The 14,389-nt window shown below is 38.0% G+C and overlaps 1 long non-coding RNA gene across 2 annotated transcripts; it reads right to left on the reverse strand.

Annotated features, from left to right (window-relative positions):
* Nucleotides 1-2,497: 2,497 nt before the first annotated feature.
* LOC103097727 (uncharacterized) lies at nt 2,498-11,338 on the reverse strand. 2 transcript variants are annotated; one of them, XR_008916473.1, is made up of 4 exons: nt 11,233-11,338; nt 5,188-5,368; nt 4,650-4,901; nt 2,498-2,962 (listed from the first exon to the last, which is right to left on the reverse strand). It is a non-coding gene; the product is annotated as an uncharacterized LOC103097727 (long non-coding RNA). The 2 variants fall into 2 exon arrangements; XR_462326.2 differs by having other exon boundaries at nt 5,232-5,368; nt 11,233-11,337.
* Between the last annotated feature and the right edge of the window lie 3,051 nt (nt 11,339-14,389).

The following is a 14,389-nucleotide window of genomic DNA, read 5'->3' on the forward strand; positions in this document are numbered from 1 at the left end:
TGACATCATCATTCACTGAAACTGATTTCAATAGTTTGAAATTACCAATAAGTAACCAATAAACTCTTGTTTTCCAAATCTATTGGCCTTTTGGATGCAGCTGGGTACCTCAGTGGATAAAGTGCTGGTCCTTGAGTGAGGAGAACCTACATTCAAATCCGGCCTCAGACACTTCCTAGCTGTGTGACCTGGGCAAGTCACTTAACCCCAATTGTCTAATCCTAACTGTTCTGCTTTGTAGCTAATACTTATATCTATTCTAAGAGAGAATTTTTTTTTAATTTTTTAATTAATATAAAACAAATTTAATAGCTTTTTCTCAATTTTTATCCTTCTTGACCTCTCCATAGCCTTTAACACTTCAATCACCCCCTTCTCCTTGATATTTTCTTCTCTCTAGATTTCATGATGCTCTCTCCTGGTTCTCTTCTTAACTAGCTGATCATTCCTTTTCAGTCTCCTTCCTCTCCCTCCATACGATTTCATTTAGTGATGACATCAGCTCCTATGGATTAAATTATATAATAATGATTTTCAAATCTATTTATCCAGTCCTACTCTCTCTTTTGACCACTAGTCTAACATCTCCAAATGCCTGTTGGGCATCTTGAACTGGACCTCCTAAAGAAACATTAGACTAAACATATTCAAAAGTAAACTCATTTTTCTCTCTCCCTCTTTTTCTTATTATTGTTGAGGGCACCACTATCCTCCCAGTCACCCAGGCTCAAAACTAAGGTGTCATCCTTGATTACTCACTGTCTCTCACATTCCATATCCAATCCTTGATAATATATCAAGACCTGCCAATTTTACCTTTGTAACATCTCTCATACATACACTCCCTTCTTTCTTCTGATACTGATATCACCCTGGTGCAAACCATAATCACCTCACAGGTAGATTATTGCAATAACCTGCAGGTTGGTGGCATTGCCATATGCCTTTTCCCACTCCAGTCCTTCCTCCACTCAGCTGTCAAAATAATCTTTCTAAAATATAGATCTGACCCCTTCCCAATCCAAGCAACTCCAGTGTCTCCCTGTCACCTCTCAAATTGAATATAAAATCCTGTTTGGTAGTAAAAGGCCTTCATAACCTGCCCTCTCATCCCCCACCAATCTTTCCAGTTATCTCACATATCCCCTCTCTCCTCCTCCCCTCTACTACCAAGTACTCTTTGATTCAATGAAACTGACCTTCTTGCTGTTCCTCAAACAAAACACTCTATCTCCTACTCCAGATATTTTCACCAGCTGTCTGCCATGTCTGAAATGTTCTCTGTACTCATCTATTCCTCTGAATTCTCTGCCTTCATTCAAGTCCCTGCTAAAATCCCATCCTCTGCAGGAAGCTTGTCTTGATCCCTGATAATTCTAATGCCTTCCCTCTGTTGACTGTTTCTTATTTATCCTGTATATAGCCTGTTTGTACATAGATGCTTACATATTGTCTCCACCATCATCACCACCATTAGACTCTGAGCTTCTTGAAAGCAAGGACTGTCTTTTATCTTTCTTTGTATTCCCAGCAGGTAGTATAGTACCTAGCACATAATAGGGGTTTAATAAATGTTAATTGACTGCCTGACCTAAACTACTAAAAGACTAATCTGAGTCAGGGTCAGCTCATGGCACCTTACCAAACATTTAGCAAGAGTCTATGCCATCTCAGTTAAGTTATTTCAGATCAATCATATTTCCTTTGACCCGAATTCCTGTCAAGTTCTGCCTGACAAATTATTTGTAGGTCAACAAACAGGGATGAGAAAAATAATTCTGGAATTACAAGAGGACCAAACCTCCAGACTGACAGAAAGACACACAGACAATCTTCTTGCTTATCAGTGACAAAGTTTAATGAGTTGGGGTACACAATTTATTGGGAAAATGACTTAGGCTAAGGGATCAGGTGAGCCTTTTGCAGGGATATTGGTTAGTAATGATTTACAAGAAACAGACAATGGATTTAGATTACCTCAATGGTTCTAAACAGAGTTTTCTATAGGTGATAATTCAATATGTCAATGTGTAACCATCTAACAGAGTTTCTCATAGAATTCTTGCACTAGTGATTTCTTGGAAGAACATGTAGTATTTGGGGAGGGGAAAAGTTTGCTTTTCTCATGCTGAGGAGCAGTCTGTGTGTTTGGCAACTCCTAAACTATAGCTGTGATTTTACTGGGGTCTATTCTCACTACTAGGGGCTACAAGTTCCAAATGTCCACATAGACTTTTCAGATTCTGAGGAGATTTCTACCACTTAAGACTTGTAGCTTTGTGGGGGTAACCAGGTGGCTCAGTAGTCAGAGAGCCAGGCCTAGAGATGGGAGGTCCTAAATTCAAATCTAACTTCAGATACTTCCTGTGTGACCCTGGACAAGTCACTTAACCCCCATTGCCTAGCCCTTGCTGCTCTTCTACCTTAGAACTAATACACAGTATTGATTCTAATACAGAAGGCAAGGGTTAAAAAAACAAAGACTTATAGCTTGGTATGTCTTCATATTGGTTTATATTTTCCCCCCTAAGGAACATCAAAGCTTATTTTTATTTGTAAAACAAGTGTTTATCTTCTGATGGAAGGCGGAAGTTTTGAACTATGAGCAATGAGTTTAGGTGTTTTTCCCCCTCATAACCTGGAAGTCTTTCATTTATAGGATTGTTTGTTGCCCTAGGAGGTGACAGGTCCTATTAACATTCTAGAGCTTCCAACCTGCATTTTCTTTGTGGTTTCAGAAGATGAGTTGCTGGTGAGATGAGGTGAAACAGGTTTGTTTGGTGTGAGTCATGTCTTATTGTGTTTAAATACAAGGCAGAACAAGAGCAGAAAAACAGATGAAGTAAGATTCTTCGTGCAGCTAAATTCTTCTAGGTCCTTTATTACTCTGAACTCCACTCCTGTTGTCTTCTGTATTTTCAATGGCAATCACATATTGGAGCACTCCTAAAATCTTGGATGCCTAAAGGAAGAGAGATTATTGGAACATATGGGACCACTAATGATGATAGGATTCTGTTTTGTCTAACTCTCTTTTTCTCTTCTCTTCCCTTGATTCCCCACCCCCCTCCTTGCTAAGACTCCTCCCTCCTGTCTTGCATTAACATTTGAAATATTGACATTTTGTCCTTTGTTATTGTTATTGTTCAATTATTTCAGTTGTGTCCATCTCTTTGTAACCCCGTTTGGTGTTTTTTGGGCAAAGGTCCTGAAGTGGCTTGATATTTCCTTCTCCAGCTCATTTCACAGATGAGAAACTGAAGTGAAGTAATTTGCCCAGAGTCACACAGCTAATAAGTGTCTGAGTATTTGAACTCAGATCTTCCTAACTCCAGACCTGGAGCTCTATCCACTATGCTACCTAGCTGTCCCATTTTGTTCTTACCTCCTCACTTTCTCTGAACTTTATCTCAGTTAGTCTATGAACATTTGTATTTATGATAAATTTGCCCATGTAGCTGAATTCTTAAAGACCTAGAACTAGCTTCTGAGTTTAAAGCTCAAAGTCCCTTCCTCCTGAGGAAGGTCTCCATAAGACTAGAGACTTGGGAAGACTCTGATTTCCATATCCAAGTGTAAGATTAAAATTAATACACAATCACTCCAAGTATTGTGTTTTATAAGATTTATTAATAATCACTTGAAGTCGAGGAAAGTAAAAACTGTGAGTAACGAGCATTTTCCTGGACCATGAAAATGGGAAAAGAGAGAGAGGGAGGAGTTACAGAAACTTTTATCTACAAAACATAAGGACATAACATGGGGACAAAAGTGGGACTCTGGGAAATTAAGTCCAAGGGTACAAAATTCTAATTACACAATCCCCTCCATGATCCTTTGGGAGACTAGTCTCTCCAATGGATCATTTAAACATAACCAACTTAGAGCCCTAAAGATTTTTAACTAAAGGTATATATAATATTGCAGTTTCTAAGGGGAAATTACAATAATTTGAGAATAGAGAATAAGAAGGAAATAAAAGGGAAAAAAAAAACGATTGCTACATTAACAAAAAAAAAAAACATTTGGGGGGCAATCCCCTTTGACATAAGAGTGTACATTCAAAATAAATGTGTTTAGCCCCCCACAGTTCAAATCACCACATCCCAATGTTCACTCTGGATCTTTTAGTACAGTGTGTGGTCTCTGCAGGCATCTTCATGGTACCTTTTTTAAATGGTTTACTTTCTGGATTTGGGAAGGTAGCAAGTTTCTTATTCTAAAATTAATCTCAAAAGAATTTAAACTTTGCATTATAGGATAATAATACAATCCCCTCTGAGGAGAATGTTGACAAACACATGGATCACTCGGGGATATATGACTAAGTTATAAGGTATATGAATCAATTGCCAAAAGAAAAAAAAAACATCAAAAAACCAAATAAAAGAAAAAAATAACTTCTGAATAAAATATAAAATATTAAAGTCCTATGTGTAAAAATTCTAAGTAAGGAAAAATAAACCTATAACAGATCCTTGAATCAGGACCCACTTAAAGTGATCTATGTCCCAAAAGCCTGTAGTAGCAATTATGCACTTACCCAATCAGTAGACAGGACTACAGAAAATTTGCCACACTATGAAAGAAATAAAAGGGACTAAATTTTAGCAGCAAATGGGAAATAGCATTCCCTAGTCTACTTTTACCTTTTCTCTCAGGGATAGGGGAGCCAGGATAATAGCCAAACTTCAGTACGTGACACAGAGAAGACCTGCATCTGACATGTCAAACAGCCATAACCTTGAACCTCAAACAAGTTCAAGTCCCATGTCTTAGAACAGAATCTCATCAATCCCAACAGGATTGGTTGGTCTCTTTGACCTTGTGCTCATTGGCACTGTGCAGGTTAACTTTGTGCTCCTCAGTACTGTGCAGAGGCTCTTTGGTGATCCCTTCTCCTGGAATCAGACACAATCATTAAGCAAAGTTCCATAATATTTAACAATTAATAGCACTGTTTCTATAGTCTAAAGCTTTGGGGTATGCATTGACATTAAGGCTAATGGACATTTTTAACTTACCCTAGTGCAAAATAATTTAAAAAAAACTGTAATAATGGTAACATGTGCTTCAAGTACAAAAAAAATGAAAGAAAAAAGAAAACTCAAATACTCTATTGTACATACAAGGGAAAACAATAATAAAATTAATTTTTTTAAAAAAAATCAAAAATATATAGCTTACAATCAGTGTCAGCCAAGGAGAGGTAGAATACAAAGGTTTCTCACCCAAAAATGAAATCCATTTCCTTTTTAACTTGGTCGTGATCCACAGTGTGAGTGCAAATGATTTTCACCAAGTAACAGCTTTATTTTTTTTTTAAGTATGCTTTAATGTGCACTCAGAGTTCATCAGTTCTCTTTCTCTGGAAAACAGATAGCATGTTTTATTATGGGTCCTTGGAATTGTCTTGGATCACTGTCTTGATTAGAAAAGTCAAGTCTTTCACAGTTGATCATACTCATTGTATTGATGTTACTGTGTACAATGTTCTCCTGTTTACTTCACTTTGCAATAATAGTTCACATAAGTCTTCCCAGGTTTCCTGGGAAGTTTTCTTGAAATAATCCTGCTCATCACTTCTTAAAGCACAATTATATTCCATCACAACTTGTTCAGTCATTCCACAATGGATGGATATTCCCTCAGTTTCCAATTCTTGACCACCAGAAAAATTGCTGCTATAAATACTTTTGTACAAATATGTCTTTCCTCCTCTTCTTTGATGTTTTTGGGATATAGATCTAGTAGTGTATTGTTGGGTCAAAGGGTATGGGCAGTTTTATAGCTCTTCAGGCATGGTTCCAAATTGTTCTCTAAAATGGTCAGACTAGTTCACAACTCCATTAGTGTCACATTTTTTCCACAACTCCTCTGGCATTTATCATTTTCCTATATTATCATGTTAGCCAATCTGATAGCTGTGAGTTGGCATCTCAAAGTTGTATTTCTCTAATTAATGGTAATTTGGAGCTTTTTTTGATGACAAGCTTTCAAATGGAAACACCCAGAATCTCACCCCTTTACTGTGCCTTCCCCAAATACAACCTCTCTTTCCCTGTCTAAATGTTTCTAAGAATTCAACTAATTCCAATATGGCATGACCTCAAGGTCCTTCAATATCCTGGTGGCTCTCACTTGGACATATCCCAATTTATCAATGTCCTTCCTATAATACGAGAACCACAAGTGAATACATTACTCCAGATGTTGAATAACCAGAACAGACAACTGTAGGAGTCTTATCTCTTTAGTCACCAACGTTTAGATGACCATTATCTTCTAAGTGAAGGAAGCTGGTTCTGAGGTAATTATGGAATTAAAAGGTGTAGCTGGGGATTATTGAGAAGAGAAAGATGAGAAGAGTCACTGTCAGGAATGAGATAAGGAGTTAATATGATCAGAGTGGCAGGATCACAGAGCAGTATTAAGGGACCAGCTGGAGTTGTAAACTAAAACTTTGTAACAGGTAAAATAAGCTCAATTTCTTTCTACAGAGAAACCCAGAAGCCTTGATGGAGGACCAGAAAAATCAGATGATGAGGGTCTCCCAAGGATTAGCAAGTAAAGATGGAAGATTGGGAAATAAAAATATTCTAGGACAGTAGTTAATGAAACCCAGGGACTATGATATGAAGTCTTGATAACACTCAAATGAAGCTTGGTGACTAGAGAAAGGTCAAGGCACCAAAAGTCCTAGTGATGGTGTAGAGCCTGTGGATGGGACAGATGGAAGGAAGAGAGGATGTAGAATCTCAGAGTTCTAAATCATGGAGGTAACATAACTCTGAGAGATGGTGAGATCTCTGGCATGAACATTTTGGAATGTGACTGAAATAGAGTAGAGAAGATCACTGAAATCTCTCCAATGCACAAATGAACAAATATGGCCATGTCTATTATACAAGGTAGAGCAGGAAGTTTGAAGAACAGAGAGAGAAAAGAAGCTAGATCCCTTTTCTGATCTTTACTATAAGAAGCCAAATAAGCTCATATATTTTGAAATGAAAGGCCTTCTTGTCCTATCCCTAGAGTCAGAAGCCTTTCTCTAAACTTGAGCCAAGAAGGCCTAGGAGTCTGAAACTGAAAGCTGTTTACTGACTTTTTCTGTAATGCCATTCACAGCAGGACAAAGGCAACTGATCTGTGAAGAGAGAAGCCTTCAATTCATCGGTCATTTCTGCAGGGACAGGGGAAAAGTTGGGTCAACTTGTTCCTGTAAAGTTCCAAAGCAATATTTTATCCTTTGCCCTCTCTCCTAATGAGCAATTTTTAAATCTCTCAGATTCTCCTGGGTTGCTCACAGGCTTTTTGGGTCAGACATCAGGATCTGCAGGGACCCCCTATCCCAGAGCTCAGACAGCTGTTTGCTCAAGTAACAGCTTTATAAAACAGTACAATAGTACAATAGTTTATGCACATTCAAAGAAATAGCAAAATTCTCCAAAATCATAATAGCACATTTAATGACAATAGCAAACAAACCCACTATCATTAGGATTCACATGAATTGCTGTGTGACATTTTCTAAAAAACCTTTGAAGCTCATGGATACTTGTCACAAGTTTTACAGATCTAGCCATTCTTTCAACCTTGGTTGATATATTTTTAATAAAGTCTATTACTGCCATAATTCCAAAATTTGGCAGAGGAGCCCAGAAAAATGCAAACCTTTGTACTGCTGATGAAAACCTCTTGGGTCTAAAATATCACCAAGAATTTCGATTATTCTGGTGGAAGGGTAGAGTAAACTGAAGAGTTACAAGTATTAAAAAAACATTCAGAAGCTACTAGGCTTCCCAGGAAAATCCTTCCCACTTCTCAGATGAGATTATAACCCATCACAGGATAACCAAGTCCCTTTTGGGGAACCTCCCTCTCTATGGTATTAGGCTGTAAAAGATCTGTCTCCAATATGTCCCATCCATTTCAATGTGGAGTTGAGGTCTAAATAGTGAAAATCACTTCAGATATCTCATCTATTACATTTTTAATAAATGCAGAGATGGAGAATACAACAGTGCTATTGCACTTCACTTCAACTACAAATGGACCCTTATCTCTTGTTACAAATAACTCAAAGGCAGGCAAATGATCAGTCAGAGGTAGGGATGCTATTAGATATCTAAAAATCACTTCTGAAGACCCCTTAAAATCAATTGAGATATTTATCTCATTAAATTCTCCAAAGGTTGTATACAGGTTGTAACCAGTTTGATGGAGTCCATCATCATATGACAATTAACAAAGGCAAAAAGGAACAACAGACCATATAGGCAACATGTGACCTCAATGGATCTGGTGACAAATCCAGCATCCATAAGGACCTCTGGTTTTGCCACTGAAAAAGGTTTGTCCAAGCTGACTATGGGATTTTACAATGGTATTTTCTCTAGTCTAGTCATAGGGGAGGTACAAATAAAGACAATGTAACAGAACACATAGCTAATAGCCAAAACACAGTAGCTGAAAACGATTTAGTGTAACATAATAGTATAGATCAGATTAATATGTGAGTTTAAAAAACAAAATTGAATTTTAAAGTAAACACTCAGCAAATACAATAAGCATGACAGGATACAGGCATTGAATTGAAGAGTCCTTTTCTCCAGTTCCAATGGAGACTTGTTCACTATTAGGAAGGGAACAAAATTCAGTTAACATCAATAAAACAATGGAGTCTGAAAAGGTTTAAAATTCACCTCCAGATCTCATTAAAGTTCCTTCCCCTCCCCAGTATCATCATTCATTTAGATTCCTTTGGTCACACCGCTGGGGTTCCCCATACCCGCACTGAGCATAGTGTGGACAAATCCCATATTGTGAGATTTACAATATTGGGTGTGTTGCAGAAACTGGGCAGGCCAAAATTGCAAAGGGGTGTAGGGAGATGAATTTTCCCTTTGAATCACAGGGTTACTGAAGGTATCAACTGCAAGGTATCCAATCAGTACACCCAGGAACAGAATTAAACAGAGCCAATCTAAATTAGTAAACTTTTCCAACGCAATAAAATTCCCTGGGAGAAAAAAAGTGTTCCATGTTTTGTAACATCTTTACTCCTCAAATAAAGCTCAATGGGTTTTGATTACAGGGGAAACAAAAGACCCTGACTTGAAGGTAAAAAAAAAAGTTTCAGATGATTGCTAAAAGGCTTGGGAAAGTATTGTTCTTTCCCCTCCTCCTTAGGGGAAAAAACACCAGGGAGAAACAAAAGAGTATTTGAATATGAAATATAGGCTTCCCTTGATGTTTTGGGTTAGGAGAAAAAGGAAAAAAAATCAGAGGCTAATTCCCAAAAACTGACTTCAAATCAACTGACTTGTTATCTGCACCCCACCTCCATTATGCTGGGGTTTGGGGGTTGTAAAGGTTGGCAAGGGAGACCCTACCTGGGTTCCAGCAGGAAAAAGAGTGCACTTCCAAACAGCTCTCAGATCTCCCAGCACACTGCAGAGGTAGGGAGGCCAGGGCAGGAGGGAAGCAGGATGACAAGAACCACAGTAGTTTGTGAACAGCAAAAAAAGGCAAAGCCCCCCTGGGCAGTGTCTGGTCAAACCTGGGAGGCAGCAGCAGTAGCAGAAGCCAGAGGCAGCAGTGGAGCCATGTGAGGAGAGGATGCACACAGAGAGATGTGGCTACCCAGCTCTTGGCTCTCATGGGAAAACTTACTATCTTTACTGACAGGCTATATCTGATAAAAAAAAATTTTTTTTGAGAATTCATTTTCCAAAGTGGTTGCCAGAAATATAAGATTAAAAATTAATATACAATCACTTCAAGTATTATATTTTATAAGATTTATTAATAATCACTTGAAGTAGAGAAAAGTAAAAACCATGAGTAAAGAGTATTTTTTTGGGCCATGAAAGTGGGAGAAGAGAGAAAGGGCAGAGTTACAGAATTTTTTATCTACAAATGCAAGAACATTATGTGGGAATGAAAGTAGGATTCTGGAAAATGAAGTCCAGTGGTACAAAATTCTAATTACACACAAGAAAAAGATTTTGGGAGGTAGACATTACAATATTTAGTTAGGGTAGTATGATCTCAGTCTCATACTCTTCTTCCTATGCTGTGATGCCTCCTTAGTTGCAAGGTTTAAGACAAAAAATCTTCAGTATAAAGGAAGAAATGATATGAAAATATCCTAGGGGAAAAATGTATATTCTGAATGAAAATCTAATATCTTAAGGTGAGGGACAATGTACCACTGGCCTGATGATATAGAGGAGAGTGAGTGTGGGAGGAGGAACATCAGGGATGTGAAGCAAGCTTCTAATAGGACCCCTGAGCTCTAGACTTGAATTTCTTACTGATAGTTAGAAACTAGAGTTCAGATCAGACATTTACAGGCTGCATGACCCTGGGCGAGTGACTTAACCCTGTTTGCCTCAGTTTCCTCATCTGCAAAATGAACTGGAGAAGAAAATGACAAACCACTCTAGTATCTTTGCCAGAAAAATCCCCTAGACACACCTGAAAAAATGAATGAACACAGTTGGAAACTTCTAATTCTCCTATTGATCTCATCAGCTACTATGAGTTAAATTGTTATTTCTAGACAAATGGCTGCCAAACCAAAAATCTAGTCATAATCTGTCTTTTCAGTTCAAATCCTACATGACAAATTTATTAACTATAGTCCTTTGCTAATGCCTCAAAGTCAGCTCTGTTGTCAGAGAATTTGAGTTCTCTGAAGCTGATTGTCATTGTGATCCTGGGTCATTCATTGAATCTTCCAAGGCCTCAATTTCTACATCTGTAAAATGACGTGGTTGGATTATGTGTCCTCTGACATCTCCTCTAGCCCTGTATTTATTAAGGTTCTGTGATCCTATGTCCAAAACTGATAATCTTCCCACCAAAATTTATCATTTCTTCCAACTTTCCTTTTCCTATTGAGGACACCACTACCTCCTAGTCACCCCAGTTCAAAACACTGGTATCATCTTTGAATCTTACCTCTTTTGCACCCCTTATAGCCTGACATTTGTTGAGTCCTATTGATTCTACCTTTATAATGTAGCAATATAAGTTCAAAACTACTTTCCCAATCCTCATTCAGACTAATATATTAAATCCCCAGAAAACAACCATTTATCTATGGTGCTCTGATCAGAGTGTAAACCAACCCGACAGCAAAGTGTAAGGAGCACCAAATGCTTTTCATGTGGGCCTAGCCACAGGTCAACCAAGCAAAAAAAGCCACTATAATTTGCTACATACCTGGGATGCCTGGGGATGGAGACTTGTGACCAAGCAAGGTAAAGTACCTTGTGGTCTGCTGCTCCCTTATGATGGAAATTGACTTTAGGGGATGACTAGATGATGAGAGAACCATCACTAATTGTGACATATGTAGAGAGCTTTGCAGGCCTTGGACCATTAGAAATACCCTGCCTCAGACATTTTCTTTTTTTTTCTTTTTCTTTTCTTTTTTTTTTTTTTAAACCCCTACCTTCCGTCTTGGAGTCAATACTGTGTATTGGCTCCAAGGCAGAAGAGTGGTAAGGGTTAGGCAATGGGGGTCAAGTGACTTGCCCAGGGTCACACAGCTAGGAAGTGGCTGAGGCCAGATTTGAACCTAGGACCTCCCGTCTCTAGGACTGGCTCTTAATCCACTGAGCTACCCAGCTGCCCCCCCTCAGACATTTTCTAGCTGTGTGGCACTGGGTAGTAAGTCACTTAACCCTGATTGCCTAGCTCTTGTCACTCTTCTGTCTTGTAGAATGCTAAGAAGAGAAGAGTTACAAAAACAAAATAAAACAAATAAAAGCTGTTAAGGAAGAAGGAATGACTTTACATATGTACATAAAGGTACAACCCTTGCAGCAGCTAGGTGACTCAGTGGATAGAGAGCTAGACTTGATGATAGAAGGTCCTGGATTCAAATCTGGTCTTAGACACTTCCTAAACTGTGTGACCCTGGACAAGTCACTTTACCCCCAAAGGACTAGCCCTTACCACTCTTTTACTTTGGAATTGATACTTTGTATCAATTCTAAGACATAGGGTAAGGTAAGGGTTAAAAACAACAATACCCTAGTAAATATGGAAAAGGATGTCAGGTAAAGCAAAGATGGAGTTGAGAGAAAGAGAGTGTGTGTAAGAGAGAAATACTTAATAGACTCCCCCAATTAGTCAAATATTATATAAGTAAGCCAAAAGCTAAGGCCATTCTGGTCTAGAAGGCTTTAGAGCTAGAGTCATCTCCAGTAAAGAGTAGAATTTCAAAGACAATTCCTAATATCTATCTGCCTAAGGAGACAGAGATGGAGCAGAGATGCCTACGGTGCACTCTGGGACTCTAGAAAGTTGAAGACAATATTATATCCGACATGGAGCAGCTAGGTGACTCAGTAGATAGAATCTAGAGACAGGAGGTCCTGCATTTAATTCTGGTTTCAGACACTTCCTAACTGTGTGACCCAGGACAAGTCATTTAACCCCAATTGCCAAACCCTTGCCACTCTTCTGTCTTGGAACCCATACCCAGAAGATAAAGACATATATATTTAATCTGCTATCCAAATAAGATCATCCAAGATGACAAAACCAATTTCCATTAGGTATCTGTACAAGGCCAGAGTACATATTGCCAGGTAGAGGGTATGGCCTGCTCCGAGATCCAGGTTCATATCTCTTTCCCAGGCCAGAGTTATAGCAATTATAGAAGAGTAGGAAACAGCCCTCACATCCAGTACTGTCATATAGCAGTAGGTGCTGCATCCTCACTGCAGCAGGGACAAGATCTGAACCCCATTGAACACCCTACTGAGGGGTTCAACACAGCAAAGAGTTTTTTTTTTCCTGGCACAAAGTCTTGATTCTGCAGCAGAAGCCAAAAATATGAATAAGTAATAGGAAATTCCTAATAGAATAAAGAAATATTATGGAATAGCAGAAGCCACATAGATAAGAAGAGAAAAGTGCCATAGTTAGTACAAGTGCAGCCTCAGAAAAGAATGTCTTAACCATAAGGATCTCAATAGTGGATAGAAAAAATGAAGTAAGTGATAAAACATTTAATTAGAATTTTGAGGAAAATTTCAGAATGTGGAAACTCTTGATCAAGTAATGAATACCATAATAAATAGAAAGGAAAAATCAGAACTCATTGATTCCTTGAAACAATTAAAAAATAATAATAAAAAGTCAAAAAGACTAAAAATTGGAACATCCTGAGGAGAGATTATCAAACAAAATATGACCAATAAAAAGATCAAAAAATGAAATTAACCATATTTCAAGAAATCATAAAAGAAAACTGCCTAGAAATTTTAGAGCCAGAGGGCAAATTGAAAATGTAAGAATCTACATCACCTCTCAAATGAAAACTCAAACTCAAAACATGCCAAAAAATGGTCAAAATTCAGAGCAATTTGCAAAAGATAATTGGTGATTACATACATACTTATGTTATGTAAAGGAAGAAGGCATAATTTTCACTTAAAAATTCCACTATTTTGGAGAAGTTCCATGGAGACTGGAACAACCTCCAGGAAGTGATGCAGAGCGAGAGGAGCAGAACCAGGAGAACATTGTACACAGAGACTAATACACTGTGGTATAATCGAACGTAATGGACTTCTCCATTAGGGGCGGTGTAATGTCCCTGAACAACTTTCAGGGATCCAGGAGAAAAAAAAAACACCATTCATAAGCAAAGGATAAACTATGGGAGTGGAAACACCGAGAAAAAGCAACTGCCTAAATACAGAGGTTGAGGGGACATGACAGAGGATAGACTTTAAATGAACACTCTAATGCAAATACTATCAACAAAGCAATGGGTTCAAATCAAGAAAACATCTAATGCCCAGTGGACTTACGCGTCGGCTATGGGGGGTGGGGGGGGAGGAAAAGAAAATGATCTATGTCTTTAACGAATAATGCTTGGAAATGATCAAATAAAATATATTTAAAAAAAAAAAAGAAAGAAAATTTAAAAAAAAAATTCCACTATTTTCCAGCATCATGAGGAATAAAAAAGAAAAACTCAGGGACTATGTATAATTTTATTCTAGTTTGTTGGGTTTTGAAGAGGGAGAAAAAAAGGAGAAAATGAAGAAGATAAAGGAACTTATTTTTTCTCATAACTGTAATATTTCATAAGAAAAATATAGAAAAAAGGAGGGTGGGGTGGAAGTGATGGTGAGAACAGACATCTCATGAACTTTACCCATACTGGAACAAGGCAACTGTGTGCCCACAGCTATAGAAATACATAAAATTCAATAAAGAACTACATAAAAACAGGAAGAAGAAAGAGTTCTAAGAGAGAAAATAGAATGGGGAAGAAAATAGTCATAAGCAAAATAAACATTTATCTATCAGGAACTGACCATAAAGGGAGGATCAAAAGGAGAGAATAAAATAAAGA

The sequence above is a fragment of the Monodelphis domestica genome, chromosome 2, assembly GCF_027887165.1.
Source record: "Monodelphis domestica isolate mMonDom1 chromosome 2, mMonDom1.pri, whole genome shotgun sequence".
Lineage (NCBI taxonomy): Eukaryota > Metazoa > Chordata > Mammalia > Didelphimorphia > Didelphidae > Monodelphis > Monodelphis domestica.